The sequence below is a fragment of the Mytilus trossulus genome, chromosome 10, assembly GCF_036588685.1.
Source record: "Mytilus trossulus isolate FHL-02 chromosome 10, PNRI_Mtr1.1.1.hap1, whole genome shotgun sequence".
Taxonomy (NCBI): domain Eukaryota; kingdom Metazoa; phylum Mollusca; class Bivalvia; order Mytilida; family Mytilidae; genus Mytilus; species Mytilus trossulus.
In genome coordinates, this window is record NC_086382.1 from 13547100 (window position 1) to 13569144 (window position 22045).

The 22045-nt window shown below is 36.2% G+C and overlaps 26 non-coding genes across 26 annotated transcripts; all 26 read right to left on the reverse strand.

Annotated features, from left to right (window-relative positions):
- Positions 1–1083: 1083 nt before the first annotated feature.
- Trnaf-gaa (transfer RNA phenylalanine (anticodon GAA)) lies at positions 1084–1156 on the reverse strand. The gene has a single exon. It is a non-coding gene; the product is annotated as a tRNA-Phe (tRNA).
- Positions 1157–1776: 620 nt separating this feature from the next.
- On the reverse strand, positions 1777–1849 carry Trnaf-gaa (transfer RNA phenylalanine (anticodon GAA)). Its single transcript has one exon. It is a non-coding gene; the product is annotated as a tRNA-Phe (tRNA).
- Positions 1850–2467: 618 nt separating this feature from the next.
- Trnaf-gaa (transfer RNA phenylalanine (anticodon GAA)) lies at positions 2468–2540 on the reverse strand. Its single transcript has one exon. It is a non-coding gene; the product is annotated as a tRNA-Phe (tRNA).
- Positions 2541–3158: 618 nt separating this feature from the next.
- Positions 3159–3231, reverse strand: Trnaf-gaa (transfer RNA phenylalanine (anticodon GAA)). Its single transcript has one exon. It is a non-coding gene; the product is annotated as a tRNA-Phe (tRNA).
- A 607-nt stretch (positions 3232–3838) lies between these two features.
- On the reverse strand, positions 3839–3911 carry Trnaf-gaa (transfer RNA phenylalanine (anticodon GAA)). The gene has a single exon. It is a non-coding gene; the product is annotated as a tRNA-Phe (tRNA).
- Positions 3912–4529: 618 nt separating this feature from the next.
- On the reverse strand, positions 4530–4602 carry Trnaf-gaa (transfer RNA phenylalanine (anticodon GAA)). The gene has a single exon. It is a non-coding gene; the product is annotated as a tRNA-Phe (tRNA).
- Positions 4603–5222: 620 nt separating this feature from the next.
- Positions 5223–5295, reverse strand: Trnaf-gaa (transfer RNA phenylalanine (anticodon GAA)). The gene has a single exon. It is a non-coding gene; the product is annotated as a tRNA-Phe (tRNA).
- A 618-nt stretch (positions 5296–5913) lies between these two features.
- On the reverse strand, positions 5914–5986 carry Trnaf-gaa (transfer RNA phenylalanine (anticodon GAA)). The gene has a single exon. It is a non-coding gene; the product is annotated as a tRNA-Phe (tRNA).
- Positions 5987–6604: 618 nt separating this feature from the next.
- Positions 6605–6677, reverse strand: Trnaf-gaa (transfer RNA phenylalanine (anticodon GAA)). Its single transcript has one exon. It is a non-coding gene; the product is annotated as a tRNA-Phe (tRNA).
- A 620-nt stretch (positions 6678–7297) lies between these two features.
- On the reverse strand, positions 7298–7370 carry Trnaf-gaa (transfer RNA phenylalanine (anticodon GAA)). Its single transcript has one exon. It is a non-coding gene; the product is annotated as a tRNA-Phe (tRNA).
- Positions 7371–7988: 618 nt separating this feature from the next.
- Positions 7989–8061, reverse strand: Trnaf-gaa (transfer RNA phenylalanine (anticodon GAA)). Its single transcript has one exon. It is a non-coding gene; the product is annotated as a tRNA-Phe (tRNA).
- Positions 8062–8679: 618 nt separating this feature from the next.
- Trnaf-gaa (transfer RNA phenylalanine (anticodon GAA)) lies at positions 8680–8752 on the reverse strand. The gene has a single exon. It is a non-coding gene; the product is annotated as a tRNA-Phe (tRNA).
- A 618-nt stretch (positions 8753–9370) lies between these two features.
- On the reverse strand, positions 9371–9443 carry Trnaf-gaa (transfer RNA phenylalanine (anticodon GAA)). Its single transcript has one exon. It is a non-coding gene; the product is annotated as a tRNA-Phe (tRNA).
- Positions 9444–10061: 618 nt separating this feature from the next.
- On the reverse strand, positions 10062–10134 carry Trnaf-gaa (transfer RNA phenylalanine (anticodon GAA)). The gene has a single exon. It is a non-coding gene; the product is annotated as a tRNA-Phe (tRNA).
- Positions 10135–13366: 3232 nt separating this feature from the next.
- Trnaf-gaa (transfer RNA phenylalanine (anticodon GAA)) lies at positions 13367–13439 on the reverse strand. Its single transcript has one exon. It is a non-coding gene; the product is annotated as a tRNA-Phe (tRNA).
- Positions 13440–14748: 1309 nt separating this feature from the next.
- Trnaf-gaa (transfer RNA phenylalanine (anticodon GAA)) lies at positions 14749–14821 on the reverse strand. The gene has a single exon. It is a non-coding gene; the product is annotated as a tRNA-Phe (tRNA).
- Positions 14822–15439: 618 nt separating this feature from the next.
- Trnaf-gaa (transfer RNA phenylalanine (anticodon GAA)) lies at positions 15440–15512 on the reverse strand. Its single transcript has one exon. It is a non-coding gene; the product is annotated as a tRNA-Phe (tRNA).
- A 618-nt stretch (positions 15513–16130) lies between these two features.
- On the reverse strand, positions 16131–16203 carry Trnaf-gaa (transfer RNA phenylalanine (anticodon GAA)). The gene has a single exon. It is a non-coding gene; the product is annotated as a tRNA-Phe (tRNA).
- A 618-nt stretch (positions 16204–16821) lies between these two features.
- On the reverse strand, positions 16822–16894 carry Trnaf-gaa (transfer RNA phenylalanine (anticodon GAA)). Its single transcript has one exon. It is a non-coding gene; the product is annotated as a tRNA-Phe (tRNA).
- A 618-nt stretch (positions 16895–17512) lies between these two features.
- On the reverse strand, positions 17513–17585 carry Trnaf-gaa (transfer RNA phenylalanine (anticodon GAA)). Its single transcript has one exon. It is a non-coding gene; the product is annotated as a tRNA-Phe (tRNA).
- A 618-nt stretch (positions 17586–18203) lies between these two features.
- On the reverse strand, positions 18204–18276 carry Trnaf-gaa (transfer RNA phenylalanine (anticodon GAA)). The gene has a single exon. It is a non-coding gene; the product is annotated as a tRNA-Phe (tRNA).
- A 618-nt stretch (positions 18277–18894) lies between these two features.
- On the reverse strand, positions 18895–18967 carry Trnaf-gaa (transfer RNA phenylalanine (anticodon GAA)). The gene has a single exon. It is a non-coding gene; the product is annotated as a tRNA-Phe (tRNA).
- A 618-nt stretch (positions 18968–19585) lies between these two features.
- Positions 19586–19658, reverse strand: Trnaf-gaa (transfer RNA phenylalanine (anticodon GAA)). The gene has a single exon. It is a non-coding gene; the product is annotated as a tRNA-Phe (tRNA).
- A 618-nt stretch (positions 19659–20276) lies between these two features.
- Trnaf-gaa (transfer RNA phenylalanine (anticodon GAA)) lies at positions 20277–20349 on the reverse strand. Its single transcript has one exon. It is a non-coding gene; the product is annotated as a tRNA-Phe (tRNA).
- A 618-nt stretch (positions 20350–20967) lies between these two features.
- Positions 20968–21040, reverse strand: Trnaf-gaa (transfer RNA phenylalanine (anticodon GAA)). The gene has a single exon. It is a non-coding gene; the product is annotated as a tRNA-Phe (tRNA).
- Positions 21041–21658: 618 nt separating this feature from the next.
- Trnaf-gaa (transfer RNA phenylalanine (anticodon GAA)) lies at positions 21659–21731 on the reverse strand. Its single transcript has one exon. It is a non-coding gene; the product is annotated as a tRNA-Phe (tRNA).
- Between the last annotated feature and the right edge of the window lie 314 nt (positions 21732–22045).

Sequence of the window (22045 nt, forward strand, 5' to 3'; positions counted from 1 at the left end):
CGGTTACGGGGACATTTCATTGGACATCTTAGATCGTTTCGGATTTTCTACCTGCAATTCAAACAAAAGTACATATCATATCATTTTAAAGGAAATTAAATGTTTTTTCCATTCATATCAGTCAACAGGTGGTAAAAAGTAGAGATATAGTAGAATTTCGTTTGATAAAAAGCCTCTGAATTATTCTTTGTGTTATTTTGTCCATCGGGACATTTTATTGGACACGGGAAAAATGACGATGTTTTTAAAATAAGACCGCAGTTACATAATGATGACTTCAAATAGCTTCTTCGGAACATGTATAATTTTTCTGATATTATTAAAATCCATTTTCGTATGTTATATAGTATGAAATTGAAGACAGAAAGTTTTTTTACGGGTTGAGCAGCAAATTGGGACATTTTTTCTCTTTTTCGTTTAAACTTTTCTGACGATATTCTTACTCTTATAGTTAAAAACGTCTATTACATCATTTAACGTGAAATGTATACAATATAGTTGTAAAATTAAAAACCATTCTACATACTAATGAATCCGCACTGGGCTCTCAAAGACGCACATAAAACAAAATTGTAACAGCGGGACACCCTTAAAATGACGTTATAGGCATCGAAATGAGCTTTTTTTTTACATTAAAAAATAGACAAAGCACAAATTCATCTATGTTATTGATTTCTATGGTTTATTTCCTTTCGAATGATATGCATAACATTGCTATTTATTGTAAAGGATAAGAGCTTGAATTTGAATAACCCGCCATCTAACCCATATTTCCATAGTGACACCAATATCGTGCGCAACGTCTTAGTCTTTCGTCGACGTTATCTGTCAACATCCGTGATTGACATGACATCATAAAGAATCATCGCCAACGTTACCAAGTTAGATTAACGAACAGCGGTTGATCACCGTTCAGCTGGTAAATGTGTGTTTTCTTCTCTCGTATCATGTGCACTGTTTCTGCAATCTGACATGCCATTAGTATAGTTACATCTAGTCATTCTATGGAGAAAAGTTTCTTTGGATTATCTTGCAAAAGTGGTGAGTAGCAAAAAATATCCTGCCAGCCGCCGGATTGTTCCGTGCCGGAACCCGGGATTGAACCGGGGGCCTTTAGATCTTCAGTCTAACGCTCTCCCAACTGAGCTATTCCGGCTGACATGGATTGTTCGGCAATTAGGTGCATTTATAGCAACTGAGCTGTTAGACCAATGATATAATTACATGAAACTGAAAGTGCATATGTGCATGTGCAAATTAAGAAAGTTATTTTCTGGTGTTGAAAATTGTATGGATGGCTGAGGAATAAATTTAGAAATAGTTATAGATACCAGTATAGTTTCAAACACGTGTTTGTTCTTAGAATATTTATCATTCATTTCTATGTGAAAAAGTCCGTGTATATTAACATTAAGATTTTAGCTTTAATAAAAGAAAGGGAAAACAAAAGACGTTTTCTTCTTCCAAGAAGAGAAGAAAACAGTTAGTCTTTCGTCGACGTTATCTGTCAACATCCGTGATTGACTTGACATCATAAAGAATCATCGCCAACGTTACCAAGTTAGATTAACGAACAGCGGTTGATCATTATAAAGACATCACCGTTCAGCTGGTAAATGTGTGTTTTCTTCTCTCGTATCATGTGCACTGTTTCTGCAATCTGACATGCCATTAGTATAGTTACATCTAGTCATTCTATGGAGAAAAGTTTCTTTGGATTATCTTGCAAAAGTGGTGAGTAGCAAAAAATATCCTGCCAGCCGCCGGATTGTTCCGTGCCGGAACCCGGGATTGAACCGGGGGCCTTTAGATCTTCAGTCTAACGCTCTCCCAACTGAGCTATTCCGGCTGACATGGATTGTTCGGCAATTAGGTGCATTTATAGCAACTGAGCTGTTAGACCAATGATATAATTACATGAAACTGAAAGTGCATGTGCATGTGCAAATTAAGAAAATTATTTTCTGGTGTTGAAAATTGTATGGATGGCTGAGGAATAAATTTAGAAATAGTTATAGATACCAGTATAGTTTCAAACACGTGTTTGTTCTTAGAATATTTATCATTCATTTCTATGTGAAAAAGTCCGTGTATATTAACATTAAGATTTTAGCTTTAATAAAAGAAAGGGAAAACAAAAGACGTTTTCTTCTTCCAAGAAGAGAAGAAAACAGTTAGTCTTTCGTCGACGTTATCTGTCAACATCCGTGATTGACTTGACATCATAAAGAATCATCGCCAACGTTACCAAGTTAGATTAACGAACAGCGGTTGATCATTATAAAGACATCACCGTTCAGCTGGTAAATGTGTGTTTTCTTCTCTCGTATCATGTGCACTGTTTCTGCAATCTGACATGCCATTAGTATAGTTACATCTAGTCATTCTATGGAGAAAAGTTTCTTTGGATTATCTTGCAAAAGTGGTGAGTAGCAAAAAATATCCTGCCAGCCGCCGGATTGTTCCGTGCCGGAACCCGGGATTGAACCGGGGGCCTTTAGATCTTCAGTCTAACGCTCTCCCAACTGAGCTATTCCGGCTGACATGGATTGTTCGGCAATTAGGTGCATTTATAGCAACTGAGCTGCTAGACCAATGATATAATTACATGAAACTGAAAGTGCATGTGCATGTGCAAATTAAGAAAATTATTTTCTGGTGTTGAAAATTGTATGGATGGCTGAGGAATAAATTTAGAAATAGTTATAGATACCAGTATAGTTTCAAACACGTGTTTGTTCTTAGAATATGTATCATTCATTTCTATGTGAAAAAGTCCGTGTATATTAACATTAAGATTTTAGCTTTAATAAAAGAAAGGGAAAACAAAAGACGTTTTCTTCTTCCAAGAAGAGAAGAAAACAGTTAGTCTTTCGTCGACGTTATCTGTCAACATCCGTGATTGACTTGACATCATAAAGAATCATCGCCAACGTTACCAAGTTAGATTAACGAACAGCGGTTGATCATTATAAAGACATCACCGTTCAGCTGGTAAATGTGTGTTTTCTTCTCTCGTATCATGTGCACTGTTTCTGCAATCTGACATGCCATTAGTATAGTTACATCTAGTCATTCTATGGAGAAAAGTTTCTTTGGATTATCTTGCAAAAGTGGTGAGTAGCAAAAAATATCCTGCCAGCCGCCGGATTGTTCCGTGCCGGAACCCGGGATTGAACCGGGGGCCTTTAGATCTTCAGTCTAACGCTCTCCCAACTGAGCTATTCCGGCTGACATGGATTGTTCGGCAATTAGGTGCATTTATAGCAACTGAGCTGTTAGACCAATGATATAATTACATGAAACTGAAAGTGCATATGTGCATGTGCAAATTAAGAAAATTATTTTCTGGTGTTGAAAATTGTATGGATGGCTGAGGAATAAATTTAGAAATAGTTATAGATACCAGTATAGTTTCAAACACGTGTTTGTTCTTAGAATATTTATCATTCATTTCTATGTGAAAAAGTCCGTGTATATTAACATTAAGATTTTAGCTTTAATAAAAGAAAGGGAAAACAAAAGACGTTTTCTTCTTCCAAGAAGAGAAGAAAACAGTTAGTCTTTCGTCGACGTTATCTGTCAACATCCGATCATAAAGAATCATCGCCAACGTTACCAAGTTAGATTAACGAACAGCGGTTGATCATTATAAAGACATCACCGTTCAGCTGGTAAATGTGTGTTTTCTTCTCTCGTATCATGTGCACTGTTTCTGCAATCTGACATGCCATTAGTATAGTTACATCTAGTCATTCTATGGAGAAAAGTTTCTTTGGATTATCTTGCAAAAGTGGTGAGTAGCAAAAAATATCCTGCCAGCCGCCGGATTGTTCCGTGCCGGAACCCGGGATTGAACCGGGGGCCTTTAGATCTTCAGTCTAACGCTCTCCCAACTGAGCTATTCCGGCTGACATGGATTGTTCGGCAATTAGGTGCATTTATAGCAACTGAGCTGCTAGACCAATGATATAATTACATGAAACTGAAAGTGCATGTGCATGTGCAAATTAAGAAAATTATTTTCTGGTGTTGAAAATTGTATGGATGGCTGAGGAATAAATTTAGAAATAGTTATAGATACCAGTATAGTTTCAAACACGTGTTTGTTCTTAGAATATTTATCATTCATTTCTATGTGAAAAAGTCCGTGTATATTAACATTAAGATTTTAGCTTTAATAAAAGAAAGGGAAAACAAAAGACGTTTTCTTCTTCCAAGAAGAGAAGAAAACAGTTAGTCTTTCGTCGACGTTATCTGTCAACATCCGTGATTGACTTGACATCATAAAGAATCATCGCCAACGTTACCAAGTTAGATTAACGAACAGCGGTTGATCATTATAAAGACATCACCGTTCAGCTGGTAAATGTGTGTTTTCTTCTCTCGTATCATGTGCACTGTTTCTGCAATCTGACATGCCATTAGTATAGTTACATCTAGTCATTCTATGGAGAAAAGTTTCTTTGGATTATCTTGCAAAAGTGGTGAGTAGCAAAAAATATCCTGCCAGCCGCCGGATTGTTCCGTGCCGGAACCCGGGATTGAACCGGGGGCCTTTAGATCTTCAGTCTAACGCTCTCCCAACTGAGCTATTCCGGCTGACATGGATTGTTCGGCAATTAGGTGCATTTATAGCAACTGAGCTGTTAGACCAATGATATAATTACATGAAACTGAAAGTGCATATGTGCATGTGCAAATTAAGAAAATTATTTTCTGGTGTTGAAAATTGTATGGATGGCTGAGGAATAAATTTAGAAATAGTTATAGATACCAGTATAGTTTCAAACACGTGTTTGTTCTTAGAATATTTATCATTCATTTCTATGTGAAAAAGTCCGTGTATATTAACATTAAGATTTTAGCTTTAATAAAAGAAAGGGAAAACAAAAGACGTTTACTTCTTCCAAGAAGAGAAGAAAACAGTTAGTCTTTCGTCGACGTTATCTGTCAACATCCGTGATTGACTTGACATCATAAAGAATCATCGCCAACGTTACCAAGTTAGATTAACGAACAGCGGTTGATCATTATAAAGACATCACCGTTCAGCTGGTAAATGTGTGTTTTCTTCTCTCGTATCATGTGCACTGTTTCTGCAATCTGACATGCCATTAGTATAGTTACATCTAGTCATTCTATGGAGAAAAGTTTCTTTGGATTATCTTGCAAAAGTGGTGAGTAGCAAAAAATATCCTGCCAGCCGCCGGATTGTTCCGTGCCGGAACCCGGGATTGAACCGGGGGCCTTTAGATCTTCAGTCTAACGCTCTCCCAACTGAGCTATTCCGGCTGACATGGATTGTTCGGCAATTAGGTGCATTTATAGCAACTGAGCTGCTAGACCAATGATATAATTACATGAAACTGAAAGTGCATGTGCATGTGCAAATTAAGAAAATTATTTTCTGGTGTTGAAAATTGTATGGATGGCTGAGGAATAAATTTAGAAATAGTTATAGATACCAGTATAGTTTCAAACACGTGTTTGTTCTTAGAATATTTATCATTCATTTCTATGTGAAAAAGTCCGTGTATATTAACATTAAGATTTTAGCTTTAATAAAAGAAAGGGAAAACAAAAGACGTTTTCTTCTTCCAAGAAGAGAAGAAAACAGTTAGTCTTTCGTCGACGTTATCTGTCAACATCCGTGATTGACTTGACATCATAAAGAATCATCGCCAACGTTACCAAGTTAGATTAACGAACAGCGGTTGATCATTATAAAGACATCACCGTTCAGCTGGTAAATGTGTGTTTTCTTCTCTCGTATCATGTGCACTGTTTCTGCAATCTGACATGCCATTAGTATAGTTACATCTAGTCATTCTATGGAGAAAAGTTTCTTTGGATTATCTTGCAAAAGTGGTGAGTAGCAAAAAATATCCTGCCAGCCGCCGGATTGTTCCGTGCCGGAACCCGGGATTGAACCGGGGGCCTTTAGATCTTCAGTCTAACGCTCTCCCAACTGAGCTATTCCGGCTGACATGGATTGTTCGGCAATTAGGTGCATTTATAGCAACTGAGCTGTTAGACCAATGATATAATTACATGAAACTGAAAGTGCATGTGCATGTGCAAATTAAGAAAATTATTTTCTGGTGTTGAAAATTGTATGGATGGCTGAGGAATAAATTTAGAAATAGTTATAGATACCAGTATAGTTTCAAACACGTGTTTGTTCTTAGAATATTTATCATTCATTTCTATGTGAAAAAGTCCGTGTATATTAACATTAAGATTTTAGCTTTAATAAAAGAAAGGGAAAACAAAAGACGTTTTCTTCTTCCAAGAAGAGAAGAAAACAGTTAGTCTTTCGTCGACGTTATCTGTCAACATCCGTGATTGACTTGACATCATAAAGAATCATCGCCAACGTTACCAAGTTAGATTAACGAACAGCGGTTGATCATTATAAAGACATCACCGTTCAGCTGGTAAATGTGTGTTTTCTTCTCTCGTATCATGTGCACTGTTTCTGCAATCTGACATGCCATTAGTATAGTTACATCTAGTCATTCTATGGAGAAAAGTTTCTTTGGATTATCTTGCAAAAGTGGTGAGTAGCAAAAAATATCCTGCCAGCCGCCGGATTGTTCCGTGCCGGAACCCGGGATTGAACCGGGGGCCTTTAGATCTTCAGTCTAACGCTCTCCCAACTGAGCTATTCCGGCTGACATGGATTGTTCGGCAATTAGGTGCATTTATAGCAACTGAGCTGTTAGACCAATGATATAATTACATGAAACTGAAAGTGCATATGTGCATGTGCAAATTAAGAAAATTATTTTCTGGTGTTGAAAATTGTATGGATGGCTGAGGAATAAATTTAGAAATAGTTATAGATACCAGTATAGTTTCAAACACGTGTTTGTTCTTAGAATATTTATCATTCATTTCTATGTGAAAAAGTCCGTGTATATTAACATTAAGATTTTAGCTTTAATAAAAGAAAGGGAAAACAAAAGACGTTTTCTTCTTCCAAGAAGAGAAGAAAACAGTTAGTCTTTCGTCGACGTTATCTGTCAACATCCGTGATTGACTTGACATCATAAAGAATCATCGCCAACGTTACCAAGTTAGATTAACGAACAGCGGTTGATCATTATAAAGACATCACCGTTCAGCTGGTAAATGTGTGTTTTCTTCTCTCGTATCATGTGCACTGTTTCTGCAATCTGACATGCCATTAGTATAGTTACATCTAGTCATTCTATGGAGAAAAGTTTCTTTGGATTATCTTGCAAAAGTGGTGAGTAGCAAAAAATATCCTGCCAGCCGCCGGATTGTTCCGTGCCGGAACCCGGGATTGAACCGGGGGCCTTTAGATCTTCAGTCTAACGCTCTCCCAACTGAGCTATTCCGGCTGACATGGATTGTTCGGCAATTAGGTGCATTTATAGCAACTGAGCTGCTAGACCAATGATATAATTACATGAAACTGAAAGTGCATGTGCATGTGCAAATTAAGAAAATTATTTTCTGGTGTTGAAAATTGTATGGATGGCTGAGGAATAAATTTAGAAATAGTTATAGATACCAGTATAGTTTCAAACACGTGTTTGTTCTTAGAATATTTATCATTCATTTCTATGTGAAAAAGTCCGTGTATATTAACATTAAGATTTTAGCTTTAATAAAAGAAAGGGAAAACAAAAGACGTTTTCTTCTTCCAAGAAGAGAAGAAAACAGTTAGTCTTTCGTCGACGTTATCTGTCAACATCCGTGATTGACTTGACATCATAAAGAATCATCGCCAACGTTACCAAGTTAGATTAACGAACAGCGGTTGATCATTATAAAGACATCACCGTTCAGCTGGTAAATGTGTGTTTTCTTCTCTCGTATCATGTGCACTGTTTCTGCAATCTGACATGCCATTAGTATAGTTACATCTAGTCATTCTATGGAGAAAAGTTTCTTTGGATTATCTTGCAAAAGTGGTGAGTAGCAAAAAATATCCTGCCAGCCACCGGATTGTTCCGTGCCGGAACCCGGGATTGAACCGGGGGCCTTTAGATCTTCAGTCTAACGCTCTCCCAACTGAGCTATTCCGGCTGACATGGATTGTTCGGCAATTAGGTGCATTTATAGCAACTGAGCTGTTAGACCAATGATATAATTACATGAAACTGAAAGTGCATGTGCATGTGCAAATTAAGAAAATTATTTTCTGGTGTTGAAAATTGTATGGATGGCTGAGGAATAAATTTAGAAATAGTTATAGATACCAGTATAGTTTCAAACACGTGTTTGTTCTTAGAATATTTATCATTCATTTCTATGTGAAAAAGTCCGTGTATATTAACATTAAGATTTTAGCTTTAATAAAAGAAAGGGAAAACAAAAGACGTTTTCTTCTTCCAAGAAGAGAAGAAAACAGTTAGTCTTTCGTCGACGTTATCTGTCAACATCCGTGATTGACTTGACATCATAAAGAATCATCGCCAACGTTACCAAGTTAGATTAACGAACAGCGGTTGATCATTATAAAGACATCACCGTTCAGCTGGTAAATGTGTGTTTTCTTCTCTCGTATCATGTGCACTGTTTCTGCAATCTGACATGCCATTAGTATAGTTACATCTAGTCATTCTATGGAGAAAAGTTTCTTTGGATTATCTTGCAAAAGTGGTGAGTAGCAAAAAATATCCTGCCAGCCGCCGGATTGTTCCGTGCCGGAACCCGGGATTGAACCGGGGGCCTTTAGATCTTCAGTCTAACGCTCTCCCAACTGAGCTATTCCGGCTGACATGGATTGTTCGGCAATTAGGTGCATTTATAGCAACTGAGCTGTTAGACCAATGATATAATTACATGAAACTGAAAGTGCATGTGCATGTGCAAATTAAGAAAATTATTTTCTGGTGTTGAAAATTGTATGGATGGCTGAGGAATAAATTTAGAAATAGTTATAGATACCAGTATAGTTTCAAACACGTGTTTGTTCTTAGAATATTTATCATTCATTTCTATGTGAAAAAGTCCGTGTATATTAACATTAAGATTTTAGCTTTAATAAAAGAAAGGGAAAACAAAAGACGTTTTCTTCTTCCAAGAAGAGAAGAAAACAGTTAGTCTTTCGTCGACGTTATCTGTCAACATCCGTGATTGACTTGACATCATAAAGAATCATCGCCAACGTTACCAAGTTAGATTAACGAACAGCGGTTGATCATTATAAAGACATCACCGTTCAGCTGGTAAATGTGTGTTTTCTTCTCTCGTATCATGTGCACTGTTTCTGCAATCTGACATGCCATTAGTATAGTTACATCTAGTCATTCTATGGAGAAAAGTTTCTTTGGATTATCTTGCAAAAGTGGTGAGTAGCAAAAAATATCCTGCCAGCCGCCGGATTGTTCCGTGCCGGAACCCGGGATTGAACCGGGGGCCTTTAGATCTTCAGTCTAACGCTCTCCCAACTGAGCTATTCCGGCTGACATGGATTGTTCGGCAATTAGGTGCATTTATAGCAACTGAGCTGTTAGACCAATGATATAATTACATGAAACTGAAAGTGCATGTGCATGTGCAAATTAAGAAAATTATTTTCTGGTGTTGAAAATTGTATGGATGGCTGAGGAATAAATTTAGAAATAGTTATAGATACCAGTATAGTTTCAAACACGTGTTTGTTCTTAGAATATTTATCATTCATTTCTATGTGAAAAAGTCCGTGTATATTAACATTAAGATTTTAGCTTTAATAAAAGAAAGGGAAAACAAAAGACGTTTTCTTCTTCCAAGAAGAGAAGAAAACAGTTAGTCTTTCGTCGACGTTATCTGTCAACATCCGTGATTGACTTGACATCATAAAGAATCATCGCCAACGTTACCAAGTTAGATTAACGAACAGCGGTTGATCATTATAAAGACATCACCGTTCAGCTGGTAAATGTGTGTTTTCTTCTCTCGTATCATGTGCACTGTTTCTGCAATCTGACATGCCATTAGTATAGTTACATCTAGTCATTCTATGGAGAAAAGTTTCTTTGGATTATCTTGCAAAAGTGGTGAGTAGCAAAAAATATCCTGCCAGCCGCCGGATTGTTCCGTGCCGGAACCCGGGATTGAACCGGGGGCCTTTAGATCTTCAGTCTAACGCTCTCCCAACTGAGCTATTCCGGCTGACATGGATTGTTCGGCAATTAGGTGCATTTATAGCAACTGAGCTGTTAGACCAATGATATAATTACATGAAACTGAAAGTGCATGTGCATGTGCAAATTAAGAAAATTATTTTCTGGTGTTGAAAATTGTATGGATGGCTGAGGAATAAATTTAGAAATAGTTATAGATACCAGTATAGTTTCAAACACGTGTTTGTTCTTAGAATATTTATCATTCATTTCTATGTGAAAAAGTCCGCCCACTAAACACATAACGTTTAAAGAACGTTGTGGATTGGTTCCTGTAAGGTTATTTCGGACCTAAACGTTACACGAACGTTGTAAGAACGATAATATGAAACGTTACAAATCAACGTTCTAAGAACGTTTTGTTTTAACGTTGTGTGGAAGTTTCAGTTCGGTTATGTTACAAGTAATACGTTGTAGAAACGTTTAATATTAGTTACTTTTTAACGTTACTTTACTAACATTCTTAAAACGTTCGAATAATGTTCCTAAATTTTTTTGAAAAAAAGATCTTTCCAAAAAAAAAAAAAAAAAATCAAATTGATAGAAAAAATGCAAGTAATATGTTTGCCGTCTTGCATGTTAATCAAACCTTTATTTTGCTTCAGAAAGTCAATGCTGAGAGTTTTTAAAACTAAAAAAACAACACTGTTAAAGAACAAAATAATTTCTTATTCCTTCAACATATAAATTGCTCGATTAAAAATTAAAATTCATTATTCTCATTAATTATTATAACTTTTTTCTTCATTCAACTTTAATTTGTGAAACATGATTATCAATTATATACAAAATGATATTTGATACAGCCATTATGTTAATCAAGCATATTTTGATAAGGTTGACCTATAGAATGATGTTGACCAGATGTTAGACAAATTTCAAAGATAGTTGCTATGGTAATTAAGGTTATAGGAAATCTAAGTGTAATGGGATAGTCACTTTTGAGACTATTTCCTGTCGTGTATTTGTAAGAAAGCAGTAATAACAAAGAAAACAAAAGAGAAAATCGCATCATCTAAAGAGAAAGAAACATGTAAGTTGATTGTTACTTTAAAAATTCTTATATACGTTTATGATTATGAATGACAAATAACACATTTATAACCCTTATCAATGGAAAAGTGAATTTTCGAATTTTCCTTGTTACATACTATTTCAGAATGTTGTTTAATTATTTTTAGTTCATACAAATTTAAAAGAATTGGACAAAATGCACAATTAATACTTTTAAGTTAGTAACATATAGCAATCCTTAATGCCACATCGGATTCGAAGATTGCAAATATATATGCATAATTGAAATGTTAAATATTATAATACCGATATTAATGCTGTTGTATTTAGATTTGACTTCATATTTTTTTCACTAGAATAATTCATTTAGTTAGAACATTTTTACATGGTTCTGTTTCCTGTATCCATATCTACCCTCAATTTTCCGGCTAAACTAAGCTAGCACAGTGAAGTCTAACAATCTAAATAAATGTTGGAAGATGTGGTATGAGTGCCTTATCCCTATGGAATCGCCTTGTATAGTCTAGTTTTAAATAAGAGTCTTTTAGGATTTATTATTTTCAAAAGAAGTATACATTGAGTACTCATTTGTTCATGTCTTTATTACAGGGGCAGTGGAATAAATCTTATGAAGATATACTACACTGGATTAGAATTAAACAAAAGACGGATTCAGAAAAAGTGCCAAAAGAAAGGGTAGCAGAAAACAAAAGGAACACTCTTGTGAATACGACCCATGTTAGATTACAAAACTATGAAATAACTGTATAAATCTAATAAAGTGAAATTAGAGAACTAGGAAGTACATGTAAGTGTATGAACCAGATGAAGTGAAATTACAGAATTAGGAAATAACTGTGTGAACCTGATGAAGTGAAATTACAAACTAGGAATTTACTGTATGAACCTGATGAAGTGAAATTACAAACTAGGAATTAACTGTATGAACCTGATGAAGTGAATTATATATTAAACTAGTAAATAACTGTATGAACCTGATGAAGTGAAATTACAGAACTAGGAAGTAATTGTATGAACATGGTGAAGTGAAACTATAGAACTAGGAAATAACTGTATAAACCTAATGTCAGAAGTGAATTACAGAACTAGGAAATAACTATATGAACCTGATGAAGTGAATTACATTGACAGAAATGAAACATCATGAATATACTTTATAGTTTTCATTCTAGATCTGATGTTGCAACGTGTATTTACATCAACTAAAAGTTTTAAGAATTTGCTACTTGTAAAATTAAATAAATTATGTATTGGTATTCATATTTTTGTATTAATTATTTAAGAAAAATAGGTAACATGGATGTGTTGATTTAATTCATTCAAATATGGATACAATTCCTTATTGATTGTTATTTGCTAAAACGTCCATTGGCAAAATGTTCATGCATGTTCTGGAAGATGGAGAGAAAAACTACGTTGGGCCAATGAATGTAGATACGTTGGGCCATTGTTGTGCCAACATACAAATTTGGAACTAGGCTTAATTTGGGATCCAGATTGGTAACACATGATTATATTTAGGTTCCAGATTGGTTACACAAGGTTCTATAAAGGTTCCATATTAGTTATACAAGGTTCTATGAAGGTTCTAGTTTGGTTACACAAGGTTCTATAAAGGTTCCAGTTTGGTTACACAAGGTTCCATTTAGGTTCCAGGTTGGTTTTCCATAACGTTATATCATAACGTTCTTACAACGTAACTGGTAGTCCACGCTTTTACGTTCCAACAATGTTAAATCACAACGTTCTCACAACGAAACAGAAACGTTCCTGGAACATTTCCTGAACGTTTTTGTGTTTTGTGGGCGTGTATATTAACATTAAGATTTTAGCTTTAATAAAAGAAAGGGAAAACAAAAGACGTTTTCTTCTTCCAAGAAGAGAAGAAAACAGTTAGTCTTTCGTCGACGTTATCTGTCAACATCCGTGATTGACTTGACATCATAAAGAATCATCGCCAACGTTACCAAGTTAGATTAACGAACAGCGGTTGATCATTATAAAGACATCACCGTTCAGCTGGTAAATGTGTGTTTTCTTCTCTCGTATCATGTGCACTGTTTCTGCAATCTGACATGCCATTAGTATAGTTACATCTAGTCATTCTATGGAGAAAAGTTTCTTTGGATTATCTTGCAAAAGTGGTGAGTAGCAAAAAATATCCTGCCAGCCGCCGGATTGTTCCGTGCCGGAACCCGGGATTGAACCGGGGGCCTTTAGATCTTCAGTCTAACGCTCTCCCAACTGAGCTATTCCGGCTGACATGGATTGTTCGGCAATTAGGTGCATTTATAGCAACTGAGCTGTTAGACCAATGATATAATTACATGAAACTGAAAGTGCATGTGCATGTGCAAATTAAGAAAATTATTTTCTGGTGTTGAAAATTGTATGGATGGCTGAGGAATAAATTTAGAAATAGTTATAGATACCAGTATAGTTTCAAACACGTGTTTGTTCTTAGAATATTTATCATTCATTTCTATGTGAAAAAGTCCGTGTATATTAACATTAAGATTTTAGCTTTAATAAAAGAAAGGGAAAACAAAAGACGTTTTCTTCTTCCAAGAAGAGAAGAAAACAGTTAGTCTTTCGTCGACGTTATCTGTCAACATCCGTGATTGACTTGACATCATAAAGAATCATCGCCAACGTTACCAAGTTAGATTAACGAACAGCGGTTGATCATTATAAAGACATCACCGTTCAGCTGGTAAATGTGTGTTTTCTTCTCTCGTATCATGTGCACTGTTTCTGCAATCTGACATGCCATTAGTATAGTTACATCTAGTCATTCTATGGAGAAAAGTTTCTTTGGATTATCTTGCAAAAGTGGTGAGTAGCAAAAAATATCCTGCCAGCCGCCGGATTGTTCCGTGCCGGAACCCGGGATTGAACCGGGGGCCTTTAGATCTTCAGTCTAACGCTCTCCGAACTGAGCTATTCCGGCTGACATGGATTGTTCGGCAATTAGGTGCATTTATAGCAACTGAGCTGTTAGACCAATGATATAATTACATGAAACTGAAAGTGCATGTGCATGTGCAAATTAAGAAAATTATTTTCTGGTGTTGAAAATTGTATGGATGGCTGAGGAATAAATTTAGAAATAGTTATAGATACCAGTATAGTTTCAAACACGTGTTTGTTCTTAGAATATTTATCATTCATTTCTATGTGAAAAAGTCCGTGTATATTAACATTAAGATTTTAGCTTTAATAAAAGAAAGGGAAAACAAAAGACGTTTTCTTCTTCCAAGAAGAGAAGAAAACAGTTAGTCTTTCGTCGACGTTATCTGTCAACATCCGTGATTGACTTGACATCATAAAGAATCATCGCCAACGTTACCAAGTTAGATTAACGAACAGCGGTTGATCATTATAAAGACATCACCGTTCAGCTGGTAAATGTGTGTTTTCTTCTCTCGTATCATGTGCACTGTTTCTGCAATCTGACATGCCATTAGTATAGTTACATCTAGTCATTCTATGGAGAAAAGTTTCTTTGGATTATCTTGCAAAAGTGGTGAGTAGCAAAAAATATCCTGCCAGCCGCCGGATTGTTCCGTGCCGGAACCCGGGATTGAACCGGGGGCCTTTAGATCTTCAGTCTAACGCTCTCCCAACTGAGCTATTCCGGCTGACATGGATTGTTCGGCAATTAGGTGCATTTATAGCAACTGAGCTGTTAGACCAATGATATAATTACATGAAACTGAAAGTGCATGTGCATGTGCAAATTAAGAAAATTATTTTCTGGTGTTGAAAATTGTATGGATGGCTGAGGAATAAATTTAGAAATAGTTATAGATACCAGTATAGTTTCAAACACGTGTTTGTTCTTAGAATATTTATCATTCATTTCTATGTGAAAAAGTCCGTGTATATTAACATTAAGATTTTAGTTTTAATAAAAGAAAGGGAAAACAAAAGACGTTTTCTTCTTCCAAGAAGAGAAGAAAACAGTTAGTCTTTCGTCGACGTTATCTGTCAACATCCGTGATTGACTTGACATCATAAAGAATCATCGCCAACGTTACCAAGTTAGATTAACGAACAGCGGTTGATCATTATAAAGACATCACCGTTCAGCTGGTAAATGTGTGTTTTCTTCTCTCGTATCATGTGCACTGTTTCTGCAATCTGACATGCCATTAGTATAGTTACATCTAGTCATTCTATGGAGAAAAGTTTCTTTGGATTATCTTGCAAAAGTGGTGAGTAGCAAAAAATATCCTGCCAGCCGCCGGATTGTTCCGTGCCGGAACCCGGGATTGAACCGGGGGCCTTTAGATCTTCAGTCTAACGCTCTCCCAACTGAGCTATTCCGGCTGACATGGATTGTTCGGCAATTAGGTGCATTTATAGCAACTGAGCTGTTAGACCAATGATATAATTACATGAAACTGAAAGTGCATGTGCATGTGCAAATTAAGAAAATTATTTTCTGGTGTTGAAAATTGTATGGATGGCTGAGGAATAAATTTAGAAATAGTTATAGATACCAGTATAGTTTCAAACACGTGTTTGTTCTTAGAATATTTATCATTCATTTCTATGTGAAAAAGTCCGTGTATATTAACATTAAGATTTTAGCTTTAATAAAAGAAAGGGAAAACAAAAGACGTTTTCTTCTTCCAAGAAGAGAAGAAAACAGTTAGTCTTTCGTCGACGTTATCTGTCAACATCCGTGATTGACTTGACATCATAAAGAATCATCGCCAACGTTACCAAGTTAGATTAACGAACAGCGGTTGATCATTATAAAGACATCACCGTTCAGCTGGTAAATGTGTGTTTTCTTCTCTCGTATCATGTGCACTGTTTCTGCAATCTGACATGCCATTAGTATAGTTACATCTAGTCATTCTATGGAGAAAAGTTTCTTTGGATTATCTTGCAAAAGTGGTGAGTAGCAAAAAATATCCTGCCAGCCGCCGGATTGTTCCGTGCCGGAACCCGGGATTGAACCGGGGGCCTTTAGATCTTCAGTCTAACGCTCTCCCAACTGAGCTATTCCGGCTGACATGGATTGTTCGGCAATTAGGTGCATTTATAGCAACTGAGCTGTTAGACCAATGATATAATTACATGAAACTGAAAGTGCATGTGCATGTGCAAATTAAGAAAATTATTTTCTGGTGTTGAAAATTGTATGGATGGCTGAGGAATAAATTTAGAAATAGTTATAGATACCAGTATAGTTTCAAACACGTGTTTGTTCTTAGAATATTTATCATTCATTTCTATGTGAAAAAGTCCGTGTATATTAACATTAAGATTTTAGCTTTAATAAAAGAAAGGGAAAACAAAAGACGTTTTCTTCTTCCAAGAAGAGAAGAAAACAGTTAGTCTTTCGTCGACGTTATCTGTCAACATCCGTGATTGACTTGACATCATAAAGAATCATCGCCAACGTTACCAAGTTAGATTAACGAACAGCGGTTGATCATTATAAAGACATCACCGTTCAGCTGGTAAATGTGTGTTTTCTTCTCTCGTATCATGTGCACTGTTTCTGCAATCTGACATGCCATTAGTATAGTTACATCTAGTCATTCTATGGAGAAAAGTTTCTTTGGATTATCTTGCAAAAGTGGTGAGTAGCAAAAAATATCCTGCCAGCCGCCGGATTGTTCCGTGCCGGAACCCGGGATTGAACCGGGGGCCTTTAGATCTTCAGTCTAACGCTCTCCCAACTGAGCTATTCCGGCTGACATGGATTGTTCGGCAATTAGGTGCATTTATAGCAACTGAGCTGTTAGACCAATGATATAATTACATGAAACTGAAAGTGCATGTGCATGTGCAAATTAAGAAAATTATTTTCTGGTGTTGAAAATTGTATGGATGGCTGAGGAATAAATTTAGAAATAGTTATAGATACCAGTATAGTTTCAAACACGTGTTTGTTCTTAGAATATTTATCATTCATTTCTATGTGAAAAAGTCCGTGTATATTAACATTAAGATTTTAGCTTTAATAAAAGAAAGGGAAAACAAAAGACGTTTTCTTCTTCCAAGAAGAGAAGAAAACAGTTAGTCTTTCGTCGACGTTATCTGTCAACATCCGTGATTGACTTGACATCATAAAGAATCATCGCCAACGTTACCAAGTTAGATTAACGAACAGCGGTTGATCATTATAAAGACATCACCGTTCAGCTGGTAAATGTGTGTTTTCTTCTCTCGTATCATGTGCACTGTTTCTGCAATCTGACATGCCATTAGTATAGTTACATCTAGTCATTCTATGGAGAAAAGTTTCTTTGGATTATCTTGCAAAAGTGGTGAGTAGCAAAAAATATCCTGCCAGCCGCCGGATTGTTCCGTGCCGGAACCCGGGATTGAACCGGGGGCCTTTAGATCTTCAGTCTAACGCTCTCCCAACTGAGCTATTCCGGCTGACATGGATTGTTCGGCAATTAGGTGCATTTATAGCAACTGAGCTGTTAGACCAATGATATAATTACATGAAACTGAAAGTGCATGTGCATGTGCAAATTAAGAAAATTATTTTCTGGTGTTGAAAATTGTATGGATGGCTGAGGAATAAATTTAGAAATAGTTATAGATACCAGTATAGTTTCAAACACGTGTTTGTTCTTAGAATATTTATCATTCATTTCTATGTGAAAAAGTCCGTGTATATTAACATTAAGATTTTAGCTTTAATAAAAGAAAGGGAAAACAAAAGACGTTTTCTTCTTCCAAGAAGAGAAGAAAACAGTTAGTCTTTCGTCGACGTTATCTGTCAACATCCGTGATTGACTTGACATCATAAAGAATCATCGCCAACGTTACCAAGTTAGATTAACGAACAGCGGTTGATCATTATAAAGACATCACCGTTCAGCTGGTAAATGTGTGTTTTCTTCTCTCGTATCATGTGCACTGTTTCTGCAATCTGACATGCCATTAGTATAGTTACATCTAGTCATTCTATGGAGAAAAGTTTCTTTGGATTATCTTGCAAAAGTGGTGAGTAGCAAAAAATATCCTGCCAGCCGCCGGATTGTTCCGTGCCGGAACCCGGGATTGAACCGGGGGCCTTTAGATCTTCAGTCTAACGCTCTCCCAACTGAGCTATTCCGGCTGACATGGATTGTTCGGCAATTAGGTGCATTTATAGCAACTGAGCTGTTAGACCAATGATATAATTACATGAAACTGAAAGTGCATGTGCATGTGCAAATTAAGAAAATTATTTTCTGGTGTTGAAAATTGTATGGATGGCTGAGGAATAAATTTAGAAATAGTTATAGATACCAGTATAGTTTCAAACACGTGTTTGTTCTTAGAATATTTATCATTCATTTCTATGTGAAAAAGTCCGTGTATATTAACATTAAGATTTTAGCTTTAATAAAAGAAAGGGAAAACAAAAGACGTTTTCTTCTTCCAAGAAGAGAAGAAAACAGTTAGTCTTTCGTCGACGTTATCTGTCAACATCCGTGATTGACTTGACATCATAAAGAATCATCGCCAACGTTACCAAGTTAGATTAACGAACAGCGGTTGATCATTATAAAGACATCACCGTTCAGCTGGTAAATGTGTGTTTTCTTCTCTCGTATCATGTGCACTGTTTCTGCAATCTGACATGCCATTAGTATAGTTACATCTAGTCATTCTATGGAGAAAAGTTTCTTTGGATTATCTTGCAAAAGTGGTGAGTAGCAAAAAATATCCTGCCAGCCGCCGGATTGTTCCGTGCCGGAACCCGGGATTGAACCGGGGGCCTTTAGATCTTCAGTCTAACGCTCTCCCAACTGAGCTATTCCGGCTGACATGGATTGTTCGGCAATTAGGTGCATTTATAGCAACTGAGCTGTTAGACCAATGATATAATTACATGAAACTGAAAGTGCATGTGCATGTGCAAATTAAGAAAATTATTTTCTGGTGTTGAAAATTGTATGGATGGCTGAGGAATAAATTTAGAAATAGTTATAGATACCAGTATAGTTTCAAACACGTGTTTGTTCTTAGAATATTTATCATTCATTTCTATGTGAAAAAGTCCGTGTATATTAACATTAAGATTTTAGTTTTAATAAAAGAAAGGGAAAACAAAAGACGTTTTCTTCTTCCAAGAAGAGAAGAAAACAGTTAGTCTTTCGTCGACGTTATCTGTCAACATCCGTGATTGACTTGACATCATAAAGAATCATCGCCAACGTTACCAAGTTAGATTAACGAACAGCGGTTGATCATTATAAAGACATCACCGTTCAGCTGGTAAATGTGTGTTTTCTTCTCTCGTATCATGTGCACTGTTTCTGCAATCTGACATGCCATTAGTATAGTTACATCTAGTCATTCTATGGAGAAAAGTTTCTTTGGATTATCTTGCAAAAGTGGTGAGTAGCAAAAAATATCCTGCCAGCCGCCGGATTGTTCCGTGCCGGAACCCGGGATTGAACCGGGGGCCTTTAGATCTTCAGTCTAACGCTCTCCCAACTGAGCTATTCCGGCTGACATGGATTGTTCGGCAATTAGGTGCATTTATAGCAACTGAGCTGTTAGACCAATGATATAATTACATGAAACTGAAAGTGCATGTGCATGTGCAAATTAAGAAAATTATTTTCTGGTGTTGAAAATTGTATGGATGGCTGAGGAATAAATTTAGAAATAGTTATAGATACCAGTATAGTTTCAAACACGTGTTTGTTCTTAGAATATTTATCATTCATTTCTATGTGAAAAAGTCCGTGTATATTAACATTAAGATTTTAGCTTTAATAAAAGAAAGGGAAAACAAAAGACGTTTTCTTCTTCCAAGAAGAGAAGAAAACAGTTAGTCTTTCGTCGACGTTATCTGTCAACATCCGTGATTGACTTGACATCATAAAGAATCATCGCCAACGTTACCAAGTTAGATTAACGAACAGCGGTTGATCATTATAAAGACATCACCGTTCAGCTGGTAAATGTGTGTTTTCTTCTCTCGTATCATGTGCACTGTTTCTGCAATCTGACATGCCATTAGTATAGTTACATCTAGTCATTCTATGGAGAAAAGTTTCTTTGGATTATCTTGCAAAAGTGGTGAGTAGCAAAAAATATCCTGCCAGCCGCCGGATTGTTCCGTGCCGGAACCCGGGATTGAACCGGGGGCCTTTAGATCTTCAGTCTAACGCTCTCCCAACTGAGCTATTCCGGCTGACATGGATTGTTCGGCAATTAGGTGCATTTATAGCAACTGAGCTGTTAGACCAATGATATAATTACATGAAACTGAAAGTGCATGTGCATGTGCAAATTAAGAAAATTATTTTCTGGTGTTGAAAATTGTATGGATGGCTGAGGAATAAATTTAGAAATAGTTATAGATACCAGTATAGTTTCAAACACGTGTTTGTTCTTAGAATATTTATCATTCATTTCTATGTGAAAAAGTCCGTGTATATTAACATTAAGATTTTAGCTTTAATAAAAGAAAGGGAAAACAAAAGACGTTTTCTTCTTCCAAGAAGAGAAGAAAACAGTTAGTCTTTCGTCGACGTTATCTGTCAACATCCGTGATTGACTTGACATCATAAAGAATCATCGCCAACGTTACCAAGTTAGATTAACGAACAGCGGTTGATCATTATAAAGACATCACCGTTCAGCTGGTAAATGTGTGTTTTCTTCTCTCGTATCATGTGCACTGTTTCTGCAATCTGACATGCCATTAGTATAGTTACATCTAGTCATTCTATGGAGAAAAGTTTCTTTGGATTATCTTGCAAAAGTGGTGAGTAGCAAAAAATATCCTGCCAGCCGCCGGATTGTTCCGTGCCGGAACCCGGGATTGAACCGGGGGCCTTTAGATCTTCAGTCTAACGCTCTCCCAACTGAGCTATTCCGGCTGACATGGATTGTTCGGCAATTAGGTGCATTTATAGCAACTGAGCTGTTAGACCAATGATATAATTACATGAAACTGAAAGTGCATGTGCATGTGCAAATTAAGAAAATTATTTTCTGGTGTTGAAAATTGTATGGATGGCTGAGGAATAAATTTAGAAATAGTTATAGATACCAGTATAGTTTCAAACACGTGTTTGTTCTTAGAATATTTATCATTCATTTCTATGTGAAAAAGTCCGTGTATATTAACATTAAGATTTTAGCTTTAATAAAAGAAAGGGAAAACAAAAGACGTTTTCTTCTTCCAAGAAGAGAAGAAAACAGTTAGTCTTTCGTCGACGTTATCTGTCAACATCCGTGATTGACTTGACATCATAAAGAATCATCGCCAACGTTACCAAGTTAGATTAACGAACAGCGGTTGATCATTATAAAGACATCACCGTTCAGCTGGTAAATGTGTGTTTTCTTCTCTCGTATCATGTGCACTGTTTCTGCAATCTGACATGCCATTAGTATAGTTACATCTAGTCATTCTATGGAGAAAAGTTTCTTTGGATTATCTTGCAAAAGTGGTGAGTAGCAAAAAATATCCTGCCAGCCGCCGGATTGTTCCGTGCCGGAACCCGGGATTGAACCGGGGGCCTTTAGATCTTCAGTCTAACGCTCTCCCAACTGAGCTATTCCGGCTGACATGGATTGTTCGGCAATTAGGTGCATTTATAGCAACTGAGCTGTTAGACCAATGATATAATTACATGAAACTGAAAGTGCATGTGCATGTGCAAATTAAGAAAATTATTTTCTGGTGTTGAAAATTGTATGGATGGCTGAGGAATAAATTTAGAAATAGTTATAGATACCAGTATAGTTTCAAACACGTGTTTGTTCTTAGAATATTTATCATTCATTTCTATGTGAAAAAGTCCGTGTATATTAACATTAAGATTTTAGCTTTAATAAAAGAAAGGGAAAACAAAAGACGTTTTCTTCTTCCAAGAAGA